This window comes from Mandrillus leucophaeus, unplaced genomic scaffold, assembly GCF_000951045.1.
Source record: "Mandrillus leucophaeus isolate KB7577 unplaced genomic scaffold, Mleu.le_1.0 Scaffold144, whole genome shotgun sequence".
NCBI classification, from domain to species: domain Eukaryota; kingdom Metazoa; phylum Chordata; class Mammalia; order Primates; family Cercopithecidae; genus Mandrillus; species Mandrillus leucophaeus.
Window position 1 is genome coordinate 2,587,176 of NW_012101410.1, and position 14,453 is coordinate 2,601,628.

The following is a 14,453-nucleotide window of genomic DNA, read 5'->3' on the forward strand; positions in this document are numbered from 1 at the left end:
TATCCTCTTGTGATTCCCACACAAAAAAAGACCAATCACTGTCATTTTCATTTGTTAATATTAGGTTTTAAATTTTCTTTTCCAAATGAACTCATCTACTAAAAGCAAATGATAACTCAAAACCAATTTATAAAACCATCTGGGTAATAACATAAGATCTCAGCAATTTTCAGTTAGGTGGAGACAATGTCCCCAAATAGGAAATTTGCCTGAATGTTGGAAATAGGGTATTAAATAGCACATACTAAACATCTTGTGAGCCTTTCACATCTAACACCCAAGAGTGCCCACTGCATTATCCAGTGAGAACCCAGGATTACTTTAAGAAGTTGTCTTCGATTTCTTTTCTGAGCACAATACCTGCTTTAATTAGCCTAAATGAAAGTGTCTTCTATGAGACCATGCTCAATCTCTAAACCTCGCTACTGACAATATTCTTGGAAGAAGAAAGTCTAGGGTGTGTGTATATGAATGTAAGCTGCCTTCCCATGCAAAGTGACCTCAATGCCATGCCCTTCATATGGGGTCTCACTAAAGTGCCTTCTGAGGAGGGTTACGCAAGTTTGCATCCAAAGAGGAGAGAATGAGCACCACGAGGGAGAGTAACCCACCAGATTTAGAAAGGAAAAGCACATCTAACGAGGCTGCTGAGATGTGATGTAAGTGGGCCCTGAGCGATGTAAGTTCCACTTCCATATCACCTATGAATTCTTCAGTGATATCTACATTATATATGGAAGCATTTTAATGAATAGTCAGAACTTAGTAAGAATACAAACAGTAATACTTTTATTTTTCTCTTTCCACTGCTTTCTGCATATTCTGATGGATCGTCTTTCTCTACCTTTTAATGATACCCCAGGTAGATGCAGTGATTATCTAATCTGTTTTTTTCTTTTCTTTTTTTTTTTTTTTTAACAAATGATCTCCTTGCTAAAGGAGATTTTTACATACTCTAACATTCTGTCTGATCTATAATAAAACTTGAACCTCACATCTAATTTCAGGCCCCTTCCCTTTCTTTTCTCCTCACTATCTGCCTCCACTGCCCACTCCTTCTCCAGTCAGGCTTGAACTTGGTTTGGGAACTTGCAGTAGAGATTGAGCATGACCTGTTCTTCCACCTTCTTCCCTCTCTTCTGCCTTTTTCGGGGTCAGTGCATGAAGAGGGATTAGAGGAAGAGGTAAAAGTCTCTTTTCTCCTTTAGACAGTCACTGTTATCTTTCTCCCTTGGCTGACACTAGATGGCCCTTCTGTGTTGCCCACTTTCAAATGCTGGCTTCTTATGAGATGTGTGTGAGTTCTCAGAGTCACAGTGGGAACTGCCATATTGCTCAGGCCCTGGAGGGGGTGGCATGCTCTCCAGTTGCTCTTTGGACCATCTCTTAGCTTCTGCCCCCCAATATGGTACTTTCCACAGATGAGTCCCCTCCCACATGTGCTTCCCTCTTTGGAAGATGCCTTCTAGATGGCTTAAGCCTGGCCAGCTCCATGGCAAGGAAAATGCCTGCCAAATGCTGGCCCACTTATGCTTTTTCTCAACCCAGCCATTGCAGGCTGCACCATCCACACTCATACCTCCACAATCGTCCAGGTTGTAATTATGCCCCATTCTCTATATTCAGGGATCACTCTAAGCTCCAGTGTCAAGGAGTCAAGTCCTTTGGGAATTCTCTGCCTCCACTCCCTGTGGCAGAGCTAGAATGGCTGCCATGCTTCTGAGCTCAGCAGCATCCAGGCAGGCAAGGAGACACCAGCCTCCCCTTCTTGAAGCACCCATTTCTAAACTCTATGACAGTTTTCTTGGAACTCTGTTATGTGGGTCTTGAGATGACCATGTCGCAGCACTCCCCTCTAAGCCTAAATTTCCCCACATCAATGAACTGTTGGGTGAATTTCCTTCAAATGTCATGTCTTCACTTTATATAGGATAGTTAGGATGTGGTGGGCGGTAGTGATAGTCAGAGTATCAATAGATTACCCAGAAAGCCATAGAAGGCACCTCTGCCAGCTCCCTGACGCTCTTGTAAAAATATGGGGGAACTTGTCTGCTCTTCCAGCTTTGGGGCTTTACAGGAAACTCTGAGAAAATAGGGCAAGTCTCATGCATAAGCAGGTTATGCACACAATTGCATTGGTGTGAATGGGTCATTTACTGTAAATATAAAAGCCATGGAGGACGTGTGTTCAAGATTGGTACTAGGTGAGAACCAAAGCCTCTGGGGTGAGGGGGGCATGTGTAATGCATATACACAAAAAGGTAATTTTATAAGCAGTTTCTGAGCATCCCTGTGCTGGGTGGGCAAAAGCACACCAGAGGCTGCATAATAAGGGAATTTCTAATCAACCAGCAAATTATTAACAAAAACCATCAATGTGCCAGGCATCTGTGACAGGTGCTAGAGATATAGAAATGAATAGAACCCAAAGGTGGTGGAGTAGTCTCACTTGAAAAACATAGTCCAGGCATCTAATGCTTAGGTGAATACAAACAGAAGTCCCAATCACACTCTTTCCTAAATGTATTTTAATTGCCTCCATTGGAAGCAGATTGCAATATCAGTAACTACAGTATAATGAACTGGCTTGCTATTCCATTTTCATGGGGAACTTTGCAGTTTCTCCACTAAACCATGAATCATGTTTATTTGAAGACCAATTTCAACCCCACCCAGCATCCACAGGAAGAAGTGCACTCATCCCAGAGGCTCAATTACTCCCTCCCGCTTCCCAGCACTAGCCTGGAGAAAGCTCCAAGAATCATACATTATTGCCTCTGAACTGTGGTTAATTTCTGAGAGTGTTTAAGAATTTGTATAAATGGTTATCTTTAAAGATGCATCAAATTAGAGGAAACTAATAAACAATACCCTGAAGTTAGAACTTCATCAACTCAGTGAGCATTTCCTTTTGCCAGTTAACTCTTCACTTACTGTGATTTGTACCTTCCAATTTATACACATAATGACTAGGTTTCATTGGCTTGCATAAGAAAATCGTTTTTGTTTTGGGGTTTTTTTTTCTCTACATACAATTACTATGTATTAAAATCTTCCAGGATGCTGGGAACTTTGTACAGATGAGTTCTTACAACAACTGTAGAAATAGGTAGTTTTATCCCCATTTAATAGGTGAGTAAATGAGGCCCAGAACCATTATATAATTTGCTGACACTCACGCAATTAGCAATGTGGACAGAGAATTTCAAGCTAGGTTTCTCTAATCCAGATCTTAGACTCTTCCCCTACTGCATCTCTCCAAAGAAGATTAAAGAAAAAGATTTTGAGAAATGTAGCCAAGAAGTGAAAAGAAAAGCTTATACCTCTCTACTAACTAGGTCAACAGTAGCAACACACCACCTTGGATATGCTCTGTGCCAAATACTCAGGAGTCCTTCTCTGAAAAGCTTCAAGAAGAGTGACACGATTGTTAATTTTCTCTATCTTACTGGTGTAACACCAAAATAAGAATATCCACAACTCTCGTTACTGCCATATTTCCCCACATCTCCAAAGGACATCTAAGCATCATTTGGTCCCACGATCCCTCCCTAGACCCACATTTTCTCTGAGAGGTCCTCTAGCCCCTACTGGAACATAGTCAGGGATGGGAACTCACAGCCTCCCCAGGACGCCCCTTCCATCTCTGCATGGCTCAGAGATAAAATTATTCTGAGCCTGGATTTCATGCCCTGTGGTTTCTGCTCATGGTTCTGCCTTTTGAAATTCGAAATAATTTTAATCCTTTACATGGCAGCCATCATATATTTGAAGGCATAGCTCATATTCCCAGTTGAAACATCTAAGGATCTCCAGGCTTTTTAAATATAAATGTGATATGATTTTAAATTCCTTCATTATTCTAGGCATTCACCCCTGGTCTTGACTGCTACCTCTAAGTCCCACCTGGACAACTGCAGTAGCTTCTTGGCTAGTCGTCTTCCTTCACTCATAAACTATAGTCTAAACTCCACTCAGCACCTGGGATATTACTTTAAAATGTATGATCCTGTCTCTCTCTGACTGAAAACCTTCCAATAGCTTCATTTAGAGCAAAATCCATACTCCTTACTTCAATGCATTAGGTGCTCACTGTTTTATTCTCAGAGTGACGGTCAACTGACCTGAAACAATAAAACTTCATCCTTGCTGGATGATTTTGCAACCTCTCTATATTTTATTCACATTCAGATAAATACTCAAGTGAAATATGTTCAGAGCAGATTCAAGGATATGTTTAGTTTGTCATGAAATGCAAGCATGATCTGAAATGCAAAAAGATCCTAAAGTAAAATACCCTAAACTCTGACCCTGACGCTTGGAATATTTTATGAACTTTTCAAACTCTTGTAGATCCTAGCTCTTCTGACACAAACTCTAGCTTTTACATTATTATAAACATCTAGGATGTAAAAGGTTTTTCATCTTCTCATCAATGAAGGACATTCCATAGCCATTCTAAATAAATCCAAAATAATATAACTAAAAATATAAGTGCAGTATGTTTTATGCTGTAACACCTAAACTAGGTGTTCTTAATCTGGAATCCATAAGCCTCTGAAATTCTCTCTTCTGGTAAATTTTGATTTTAAAACATAATCAATGAATGAAAGGGAGACTCCTCTTTATAGAAATCTCTGTGTGAACCATAGAAGCTGGTTGGCAAGATCAGATATGTTGATGTTAACCACTCACCTATGTCTTCATTCCACTGTAACTCTTGCCTGTTGTCTTACTGAGAGCCAGCACCAAGTTAAGTGCAGGGAATCAGTGGGGAGCATGCAAAGCACCCTCAGAGAATTCAGTCCAGTGTTGGAGACATATGTTAAATCAATAATCATAGAAATATGTCATTACAAACTGTGATAAATGCTATAAAGTAAAAATGCTGGAAAACCTAATTTAATGACAGAGCCTTGGACAGTCATTGTAGGGAAAGTAATGTTTTAGCTGAAAACTAAAGGATGAAAAGCAGTTCACCAGCTAGGAATTCCTGCTAGGCCTAGCACTAAAGGTCTCCAGTGCTTCTTTGTGGGTATGTTTGGTGGGAAACTTCCCAAGGGGTGGGTACCTGTGCAGTAGTTTGTCTCCAAAGGCAGCCCCTATCCTATTCCTACCGGTTCCTCTTAGCACCCACAGGTGGCTCCATTCTCTGGGTGAATTTGGGTTGGCCTTTCGCTGTTTAGAACAATAGAACATGGCAGAGGTGATGCTGTGCCATATTTGTCACATGGAAGGGCACCAGGGACCGGACCTGTGAGTACCGAGGCCACACTGATATCTAGTTCACTTGGGCTTCCTGATGACGCCAGCCCCTGCAGCTATCTTGTGAGACAGCCCAACAAGAACTGCCAAACCAAGTCCATCAACCATCAACAGAGAATCATAAATCATTATTTTAGCCAACAAGTTTTGGGATATTTGGTTACACAGCAAAAGATAACCAGAATACCTGTCCATGACCTCTTAAAACTCTTTTGGGGGCCTTAGCTTAAGAGAACTAAGTTTAGATCAGCTGACAGGGCCTCCTGAAAAATGTTTATTCAGACGTTCTTACTCCAAGGGCAGGAAAAAAGAGTTTGTCCTTCCAATGGACCCAACCCTTACCTCTCCATACGCCAAGTCTCCCCTTATTCAGGTCTGGAGGGAAGTGACCCAGGATGTCTCTGACAAGACCCTATCCTAACACTTGACTGGACTCTCCGTGAGAGCCTTTACCAGTTTTGTTTAATTTCTTCCAGTTTCTGCACTGCTTTGGTTTCTAAACCTTTCATAAAAACTCAGCTCCAAGACAGATAAAAATGATGTTTCTCTTTCTCAGGATGGGTAATTTTACTGTCATTGTCATCTCTTGCTTTTTTAGGATCCAGTGTCTGCTGGAAGAGCCCCACCTTCTGCTACTATTATGTTCTTCAGATGAGTAGAAGAGAGTGGGGAGGGAGAGAGCAGGAAGAGGAAAGGAAGAATAATGTCTTGAAATTGATAAGAGCGTTTTTGTTTGCACATCTTGCATTATTAATATTTCTTGTTTAGCATAATTAGCTACCCTCTCAAGCTTATACACAACCTGCAGTGTTTATGCCTTCCGTTGATAGCTAAACCATCAGCAAAGCAGTCCAGGTCCCTGAAGGCTGAATGCAGGTGGTTCTGAATGCTGCAGGATGCCAGCTGCTTCAAAAGGCAGATACATAGGCTTTAATTCTTGCTAAAAATGCATTCACTAGAAGAATCGGACTCCTGTCTGTCTGGAGTGGATAAAAGCCATCTATGGGTTCAGTAGTCTTAAGAAAGTCGCAGCAGAACAAAGAAACGGCAGACAAATGAGCCCAAATGAACTTCATTAATGAGAAAAAAAAGGTAACTAATATAAGACAATACCATTTCTCTTTATTCAAACAATTGGCAGTCCATTTTACTTGGACAATAACTATGGCCTCAAGTGTGATTTCAGGCTCAACAAAGCAGTGCAATTTAAGGTCTATCATGCCTTGTTGTCATGCTTCATGCAGTCTGGAATAAGTAATTCAATACCCCTTACAGGATCACAGGCTATTAAACCAGAACAAGAGCTTAGAGGCAGAATTATGCATTCTATGGTATATTATTATTATATAATGTATTATTTGTATTCTATTATTACATGTATACTTCAGTGGCCTGAGTTAATATTTTTCCACCAGCCACTAACTCTATATTCAAGAGTTATTCATGAAAGAAAAAAATAAACTATTTTGACCTGTTAGAAATGGGTCAATATGAAAAGAATGTACACGTATGGGAGTGTGTGGAAGTAATGGTTCTGAATTTGATTCGCGGAACATTCAGCAGGAACTGTGGAAATCCAAGTCAAGTAATGCTCTCAACAGGTGTTAATATAGTGCTTATTATTTGCTAGATACTGTTCTTAGTCTTATCTATATATTAATTCATTCTATCCTATTAAAAATCTCTTTGAGGTAGAGACTATGACTATCTCTCATTTGTTACATAAGGAAATTGAGACATGGAGGTTAAATAAATCACCTAAGTTCACATCATTAGTATCTGCTGGAGTGAAGGTTTGGACCCAGGCAACCTGGCGCAACCATCCATGTGTTTAATCACCACACTAAATTGCCTCTCAATTCAAACTTGGATGTTTCCATATTTACAACTTATCAGGCTTATTTACCCTAAAACAAAGCATTCCTTCCTTTTTAGTGTACAGAGTGCTTTCACATACATTTTTTCATTTGATCTTTGCATCAGCTTTGAAAAGTAAGCATGGCAAGAATGATTATCCCAATTTACAGATGAAGGAACTTAACAAGCATCTTCCCCAATTCCTTTATATTTCTGGCAAGAAAAGTAAAGCTGGATGTCTAAATAATGCCTACACATAAATTAAAATAAGACAAACAATTCAATAAGAAATAGGGAAATCCATGGGCAGATGTTCTGCAGATGAAACACATGGCTTGCAAACATTCAAAGAGGTGTTGAACATTATCAGAGAGCTGGGAAATGCAAATTAAGGCCAGAATGGGGTACAAATTCCCATGGTTTTTTCAGGCAAAAACGTAAAAATCAATCTATGCCAAGAGATAAAATAGAGCCACAGGATCTATATGTTGCTGATAGAAATGTGAATTTAGAAAAATTTTACATTCTCTACTAAAGTTGAAATTCCTATACCCTGTGACCTAGAAATTTCACTCCTATGTATATCCTCAAAATGTATTCTTATACACCAACAAGAGACATGTGCAAAACTGTTTGCATCAGCATTTTCACAGTAGCAAAAAATCTAGAAACAATTCAACTGTCCATCAACATGAGAGTGAATTAATTCATCATATAAAAATTCACTTAATGGAATATTAAGTAGAGTTTAAATGAATGGATTATAAAAACATATATCAATATGGGTGAATCTTAGCACTATAATACTAACTGACTAAAAAGCAAGTCTCAAGGTAAATAAGTTGATAGAGAAAGGAAAGCTAAGGAATGCCAGTCTTAAGGGACAGGAAACTCCAAATAATAGTGACTTAAACAAGATAAAGGTCTTCTCTGGCCAAGTACAGTGGCTCACAATTATAATCCCAGCACCTTGGGAGGCCAAGGCGGATGGATCACCTGAGATCAGGAGTTCAAGACCAACATTGTGAAACCCCATCTCTATTAAAAATACAAAAAGTAGCCAGGCGTGGTGGCAAGCACCTGTAATCCCAGGTATTTGGGAAGCTGAGGCAGAAGAATCACTTGAACCCAGGAGGTGAAGGTTGCAGTGAGCCAAGATCATGCCACTACACTCCAGCCTGGGTGACAAGAGTGAAACTCTGTCTCAAAAATAATAATAATTTAAAAAAATAAAAAGATAATCTCTCTCCCATAAATAAACTTTGAGGTAAGCCATCTAGGGATAGCATGATGTCTCCAGGGCTGCAGGTTCTTTTCAGTTTGCTTGTCATCCACAAATTCCAGTTTCCATTTCATGATCCAGAATGGACACCCCAGATCCACATTCTTGTCAGAAAGAAGAAGAAAAACTAGGGAGAAAAGCGTATGTCTTTACTCTGCCTAAAAATTGAGCACAACACTTCCCTTACTTCTGTAGTCTTAAACTAAGCCATATGGCCACACCTAACTGCAAAGGAGACTGGGAAATGTAGTCTTATTCTGGGGAGTTGCCATGCCCATCTAAAAAGTGGAAGTTGTATTCCTGAAGAAGAAGGAGAGAAAAGATTTGAGGGAAGAGGTAGCAGTCCCTGCCATGGTGAGTTTGTAAGGAAAAACTGAGCATGCTTAATTCATGCATTTGCTAGGGAACAAGTTTACCCTAATCTAGGCGGGCTGGGGGATGTCTGTCTAATTCTAGGACTCAGTACTAGGAAGCTGCCTTGGCTACAAATGTAAGCCATACTTTTCCATATTATCTTTAACACCAATAAAGATGATATGCTTATCTCCATCTGCTAAACAACTTTGTCTTCTTTTCAATTGTTTCAGAGCTCAGATGGAAAAGAATGGTGTTACTGAGACCCTTCAAGATTCCCAATGCAATTCAATAAAGAAAAGGCAACACGAAGGAGTTGTATAGAATTCCCCACATTATGGACCCATGTCATAGAGAGAATCCATGGTGCATTTGTTAGCTGCATTTACATTACAACACTTTCAGATCCAAAATGCATTTGGTAGGCAAATATATCTGGATGCAGTCTGTTAAACAATGCCATTTCACATCTTCCATTCTGGAATGGTTTAATACTGAGTGGGATCCAGAGCTTTCGTGTTTATCCTTTAGCGGAGTGAGGATTTTTGGATCTAAATTGACTATTCTCTAACATGTACTGTTTTAACATTTAGAAAGTGTCCATTTTTAGCAAAATCACAGCTGTGTGAATGTAACATATTGGTGTGGAGGAGGGTTACATTTCAACTTGCTATATTAGAAAAATAAGAAAATTACTAACTTTTAGATTTGGTAGAAACTTAGGGATGATTGAGCCAACCCTCCTATTAAGGATGAGAAAGCTGAAGCCCAGAGAGGGAATGTGATATGTCCTTGGTCACTCAGGCTAACAAATTACAGGATGGCAGGAGAGCCCAGTAACTGCAGGTCCAATATTCTGTCTAGCATATGATACTATACAAAACTCTACTTTACTCTCTTTCACCGTCCACTGCTCGGTAGCAAGCACCGTACTGAGCTCTGAGGATATCTGAGTTGAATCCGATCATGTTCATGATGTGAAAGAGATGATAAGTACGTGAACAGATAAATGACTACATAATATATTAAAGGCAAAAATAGGCAAGTGCACCTATGAGGTAGCAATAAGTGACCAATTAATTATCTTAGTTAGTTGTGGGAGATGGAAGGTTAACAAAGATTTCCTCATGGAAATGACTTCTGAGCTTAGGTTTTTAAGTCAACTAGAAATTCATCAGGTGGAATACCATCCCTAAAGAAACAGTAGCATGTACTAACGTGCTGAAGCAATAAACCCCATTTTATTCACTAAAAAATGCCAGAGTGCAGTTAGAAAGTAAGGTACCAAAGGGACCAAAATAGGAGGTAACTTGGACAGGAACCAGAACATACAGACCATTCAGTCCACCCTGGGAGCTAAAAGTTTATCTGTCAATAGAGAGGAGCTTGTTGAATATTTTTGAGCGGACAAAAGGTATGACCAGCTTGCTTTTGTTATGAGTTGAGGAAAAGGACAAATTAGTTGAGGCCAGGAGCAGGGAAGCCAGTTAGGAGATAAGGTTGAGACTTCAGGCTGCCCGCCAATATCCATTCTGTCTTCTTTCATAGGGATAGAAATTTACCTGGATGCAAGGCTATTCAGAATGAAGATTAACGAAATGGTTTGGCTGTGTCCCCACACAAATCTCATCTTGAATTCCCACGTGTTGTGGGAGGGACCTGGTAGGAGGTAATTGAACCATGGGGGCAGGTCTTTCTCGTGCTGTTCTCATGAGAGCAAATAAGTCTCATGAAACCTGATGGTTTTATAAGGGAGAGTTTTCCTGCACAAGCTCTCTCGCTGCCTTTTGCCATCCTGTAAGACGTGACTTGGTCCTCCTTGCCTTCTACCATGATTATGAGGTCTCCCCAGCCATGTGGAACTGTGAGTCCATTAAACCTCTTTCCTTTGTAAATTTTCCAGTCTCAGGTATGTCTTTATTAGCAGCATGAAAACAGACTAACATAATTACATTTCCCAGCTATCCCCTTGCTCTGAGATGAGCCATGTTACTAATCCCGACAAATGGGATGTGAATTTAAATTACATGTGAAACCTCTGGGTTTCACAGGAGGAATCTGAACCCCTGTAAAGGAAGAGACCCCAAACAATCCTGGATCATTATGTGACAGAGAAATTCACTTCTATCTGGTGTTTTAAAATACTGTTTTGTTTAATCTCTGTCATGGCAGTAAAACCCATATTGGAACAAGTCCCTGAGGCTGCCTAGGTGAAAGGCAATGGTCTGAGGCAGAAACAGGGTGAATGAATTAATGGGGATAATAGATCTGAGAAAAGTTGTTGGACTTATTGACAGGATGTAGGAAACCAGAGAGAAGAAGGTGTTAATTGCACCCCGCCCCCCACCGCCCCATATGCTTTCGCTCCAAGACTGGGTAAATGTATGGTGAAGTCATCAATGAAAAAAAGAGGATGTGGGAGAAGTAACATTACTTCCAAACATTTCAGAGGAGCTGGAAGTTTGCTGGGAAAAACCTGTTTTCAGTTCATTTGTTCATCCATTCAAAAAATTTTTACTGACCTCTTACTATGCATAAGGAACGAAGGATTTTTTTTACAAAAAAAGCGTTCATTAGCAACAGCGTAGGTTTTACTACAAAAACAATAAAGATGGGCACCTCAGCTGTAAAGCTGGTGAAAATACAGAACTCTATAGATTATGCACAGATGTGTCAGGCCCGTCACTGCTTGAGCTGTTTACAGATCATCTAACATCTCACTTAGTGTTGTCTCAGGTTTGCACAAGCAGCCAGCCTGGACAAGGGAAGTGTGTGAGGCACACCTTTCAGCTTTAAGATTTTATAAAAGTCCACCTGTTTGGAGCTGTGGTCATACGAGAAAGAGAAGGTCCCTACAATGAGAAGAATTTCACATAGGCACTCATGTAGTTGCACTGTAATCCCAAATATCCTTAGGAGAGTCATTCCAAATAAACGTATGTACAAGTACATTCAGGACAAAAAATATGTATATGTACATTCCATACATTTCAAAACACAGTCCTGTTTAAATCATCTCTGCACATTTTCACAGCCGACTTTTCTTTTTGCTCTATTTATCCTCCTACATAAGCAGTTTAAATAATCACCCTACGTGATATTCTGAACTTCCTGAGCGGAATAGTTTTTCTCATATTGACTAAAAATTCAAAGTATGTCTATATATCAGGAAAGTCGTTTAACATTCATGGTAACATTCACAAATGTTAGGCTGCTTCAAACATATTCTACCACAGATTTCGTAAACATAAAATATATATGAAGGAAATCAAATAAACAAACTTCTTCACTCTCAGTTTTTTAACAAAGGGTCTGGGATCATGTTAACTCCTCCTGGTCTCTGCTTCCTGCAGGGTGGTCTGCCGCTGATCAAATGAAACTATTCCCCAGCTAAGTCAGACAACAGGAAAGCATTTGTTTAATTAACTGGCGTTCAATGCAATTCAATGGGTTATTTCTTAAACACCTACTATGTGTCAAATGCTGTCCTAGGCCTAGGTGGATGCAAACGTAAGTAAGATTTAACATGGTTCTGACACAGGTGCAGCGAAGAGTCCTAGGACCCTGAAGGGAAAGATTAATTTCTTGTGATTGTGATTAAAGGAAAAAACACTTCCTAAAGATTTCTGCATAAGAGCTGAACTTAGAAAGAAAGAAGGCTGGGAGTGAGGTCTCAGAAAAAACAACTGACACCTTGATCTCAGACTTCTAACCTCCAGAACATTGAGAAAATATGTTTCTAATGTTTAAACCACCCAGTCTGTGCCACTTTGTCATGGCAGCCTAGCAAACTAAGACAACACATAACTCTCCAACATTAGTAAAGAAGTGTCAAATGCATCACTGTTGATCCTCACATTAACCCTGCAAGACACATATTACTATGCACATTTAAGGAAACTGAGGCTCATCGGATAAGTAACTTGCCCAAAGTCACACATCTACAAGTAGCAGAAAGATACATGGAGAGCTGGGAGCATACTGCACATATTTTTATCTGCCATTTTTTACTTAGTTGTTTTATCATGGACATTTCCCATATTACTAAAAATTGAAGTATGTCAGTTTAGGTTTGCCTATCTCAACTTTGAATAAACTGCCTAGGGAATCTACGTAAGAGAGGAACATCTTGAAAACTAACATTGGAAAAAATAAAAATGAAACACAACTTGTTAAAACCAGCAAGGAATTTAGTGATCACCTAAGAAGGCCAAACACTATGACAGGTGACAACAAGGCTATGGCACATCTTGGATCCTAGAAAGGCTGTCCTAGTTTATGTGACTATTCTGGGAAGGACTTTCTCATCTTCCTTGACCCCAAGAACTATGGAGGGCTGAACAGGTGGGTGGATCCCTCTCTAGCTCTGAGTCTTCTAGAGCAACGAGGATGATGCTATTAGTGTTCACCTCACAGTGTATTAAAGGAGGGAAAGACTTAAAGTGGTTTACAGCGAGGTTTGGGAAACATTAGCAATGATTTCTGTGATTTAGAAGATAAGAATAAAAAATTATATTCTTGCTTTTTATATATAGATTATCCAGTTTATTCTTGATAACCATTTTCAGAATGACACAGATCATCATTGCAAGACCATAAGTGTACATGCAGTATCACGGAAGAAGAAAAAGAGGAAAATTGATGTATTCATTACCTCTAGAAGCTTACTATCTGGTTGGGGATATGATAAATCTTAGAAACAAAAATTGGAAAGAAAAAAGATAAGAATTGCTTAAAGTAGCCTCCAATTGTTTTTTAAAGACCTAATAAGAGTTTATGTGAAAATACTTTGTAAATTTTGAAGCACTGTAACAGGTTCTTACTACTACATATTTTAAAAATACTGATTTTTTTCTGTGTTTCAGGCACTATTTCGTAACTAGTGCATGTAAGTTACATAGCAGAGTTGAAACTGAGTTAGTAGTTGCCTAGGAGACCTAAAATAAGGAAGCAACTCAGGAGGGTTGGAGGTTGCCCTCTGTCACACTGCCACAAACATTTTTTAACAGCACCCTGGCTTATGGACAAAGTGGACACGGCACAGGTTTAAACTCAGGGCTGGGGTTGGAATCTCAGCTCCACTACTTAGCAGTTATTTGACCTAAATTAAGTCATAAAAATGCCATTGATGATAATAGACCTTGAAGCGCTCTTAAAAGATTTCATGATAATGCCTACGGAGTACCTGGCCCATAGTCAGGGCACTATAAATGGAAAATTGTATTACTCTTAGGAGCCATTATTAATTTTCCAGGGCTGCCATAACAAAGTTCCACAAATTGGGTGGCTTAAAAGAAGAGAAATTTATTTCTCACAGTTCTTGAGGCTAGCCATCCAAAATCAAGATGTCAGCAGCGTTGGTTCTTTCTGAGGGCCCCCAGGGAGCGTCTGTTCCATGCCTCTCCTAGCTTCTGGTGATGGTTGGCAATTCTTGGTGTTCCCTGCTTGTGGAAGCATCACTCCAGGTTCTATCTTCTTCCTCATATGCTGTTCTCCTTGTGCCTCTGGGTCTTCACAGAGCCATCTTATCTCTGTTTCTCTCCTTTTCCTATAAGGGCACCATTTGTACGGATTAAAGGTCTACCCTACTCCAATACGGCTTCCTCTTAACTAATTATATCTGCAATAACCCTATTTCCAAATAAGATCATATTCTATAGTATTGGGGGCTGGACTTGAACATATCTTTATGGTG